Source organism: Penaeus chinensis, chromosome 36 (assembly GCF_019202785.1).
Source record: "Penaeus chinensis breed Huanghai No. 1 chromosome 36, ASM1920278v2, whole genome shotgun sequence".
NCBI classification, from domain to species: Eukaryota; Metazoa; Arthropoda; class Malacostraca; order Decapoda; family Penaeidae; genus Penaeus; species Penaeus chinensis.
In genome coordinates this window covers 33,391,574-33,394,073 of record NC_061854.1, presented here as the reverse complement: position 1 = coordinate 33,394,073, position 2,500 = coordinate 33,391,574, and the positions used below count along the sequence as shown (strand labels likewise).

The following is a 2,500-nucleotide window of genomic DNA, read 5'->3' as shown; positions in this document are numbered from 1 at the left end:
GTGCAATTGTGCTCGACAGAGACCCATACAAATAACAGTACAACAACACGTAAAGGTAAAGAGGGAAACGAGATAGAGTAAATGTCGATAAGAAGAAAAGAAAATATGTGTCACGACGATAGTAACAACAACAACAACAACAACAACAGAGCAGCAAGCAAGAGTCAAACTAAAGCTTGCGTGTAAATAGGAAACAAAAATAACCCAGACCCTGTTGACGCGCGCATAGGAGGGCGTCGCTCAGAGTAGCAACAGAGTAACAGGCGGGGCGGAGGGAGGGGAGGGGGGAGGGGAGGGAAGGGAGAGGGGAATAGGCAATAGGAGGGGAGCGTGCAAGAGGGGACAGGCGATCGGCAACACTGGGAGTAGAAATAGAGGGAGAGGGGAAAGGAGGAATCAGGGGCCATGGGGGGGAAAGGATGGAGGGAGAGGTAGATGGAGAGAGGGGGGGGGGTTGAAAGGGAGGAGAGAGAGAGAGACAGAGAGAGAGAGAGACAGAGAGAGAGAGAGAGAGAGAGAGAGAGAGAGAGAGAGAGAGAGAGAGAGAGAGAGAGAGAGAGAGAGAGAGAGAGAGAGAGGAGAGGGGAAACAGATAGATAGATAGATAGAGAGGAGAGGGGAAACAGATAGATAGATAGATAGATAGATAGATAGATAGATAGATAGAGAGAGAAAGAAAAATGAAAAGTGAATTCGTTAAGTGATACTGCCGGGAGAATTTTAACATGAATTAATGAAACAACAAATGTCATGCATTTAACCGCAGTCTCTCCTCTTCCTCTTCCTCCTTCTCCTTCTCCGCCTCCTCCTCCTCCTCCTTCTCCTTCTCCAGTAATAGCTGTTAATGAAGCGAATGACAATATACTGGCATTATAGGGTGAGCGAGAGAGCAGAGAAAGGGGGGGGGGGAGGAGGAGAAGTCAAACCGAACTTAAAGGGTACTGAACATAGGACGTAAGGTTATGGGGGGGAGGGGGAGGGGAGAGAGGCAAAGAGGGGGTAAAGGGGGGGAGGTGGGAGGGTGAGGAGGGGGGATGGGGAAGGGAAAGGTGCATGTGTCATGGTCAGGCGCCATACAGACGGAGTACCATGTGTCATGCGGGAGGAGAGGAAGGGAGGGGAAGGGAGGAGGGGAGGGGAGGAGGGGAGGGGAGGGGAGGGAGGAGGGGAGGGGAGGAGAGGAGGGGAGGGGAGGAGGGGAAGGGAGGAGGGGAGGAGGGGAAGGGAGGAGGGGAGGGGAGGGGAGGGGAGGGGAGGAGGGGAGGGGAGGAGGGGAAGAGGGGAGGAGGGGAAGGGAGGAGGGGAGGGGAGGGGAGGAGGGGAAGGGAGGAGGGGAAGGCAGGAGGGGAGGGGAGGGGAGGAGGGGAGGAGGGGGGAGGGGGGGAGGGAGGAGGGAGGAGGAGGAGGGAGGCGGTAGGTAAAAAGATATAGGATGAATATCATGTGGGGGATGGAAGTTGAGAAGGGGAGAGGAATACTAATGGAGGAGGGGGGGGGGGGATGGGCTGCAAATGGGAATCAATGGGGCAGGTGAATAAAAACGTGAGATTCGTAATAAAGATTAATATTGATAATGTCGATAGCCTAATAAGAGTATTGACGGTTTTGATATTTACAAATATCATAATGAAAATGCTATTGACATGAATGATGGTGATGATGATAACAGTAAAAGCAAGAAGGCACCAACAGTAATAACAGCAACACAACAAGACAAATCATTTGGATAAAAAAAACAGTAATAAACGAGATCTAAGACCCGAACGCCAACACAGACCACAACCCTTATCAAAAATATCACAACACACAGCCACACAAGCACGTCAACCACACAGCCACATCACCTACACAACTACATCGACCACGCAACCACACAGCCACGTCAACCACACAGCCACGTCAACCACACAGCCACGTCAACCACACAGCCACGTCAACCACACAGCCACGTCACCCACACAGCCACATCAACCACACAGCCACATCAACCACACAGCCACTTCAACCATCAGCCACATCAACCACAAAGCCACACCAACAACACGACCACATCAATCATACAGCCACGTCAACCACACAACCACATCAACCACACAGCCACTTCAACCATCAGCCGCATCAACCACAAAGCCACACCAACAACACAACCACATCAATCATACAGCCACGTCAACCACGCAGTCACATCAACCATCAGCCACATCAACCACAAAGCCACACCAACAACACAACCACAGCAACCATACACCCACACAACTACACACCCACACCAACCACACAACCACTTCAACCACACAGCCACTTGAACCATCAGCCACATCAACCACAAAGCCACACCAACAACACAACCACATCAACCATACACCCACTTCAACCACGCAGCCACATCAACCACTTCCACCACATCAACCACACAACCAGCAATAAGAGCAGTCGGACGCAGGTAGAGACGAGACAGAATAACAAAAGGTCGCCATGTAGTCCGAATCGATGCGTCAAG

At 51.4% G+C, this 2,500-nt stretch overlaps 1 protein-coding gene across 1 annotated transcript in view; it reads left to right on the top strand.

The window, feature by feature from the left end:
- Window positions 1–2,500, top strand: part of LOC125044924 — a 35,641-nt gene that overhangs the window by 1,149 nt on the left and 31,992 nt on the right. The gene's annotated exons all lie outside the window — the stretch shown is intronic.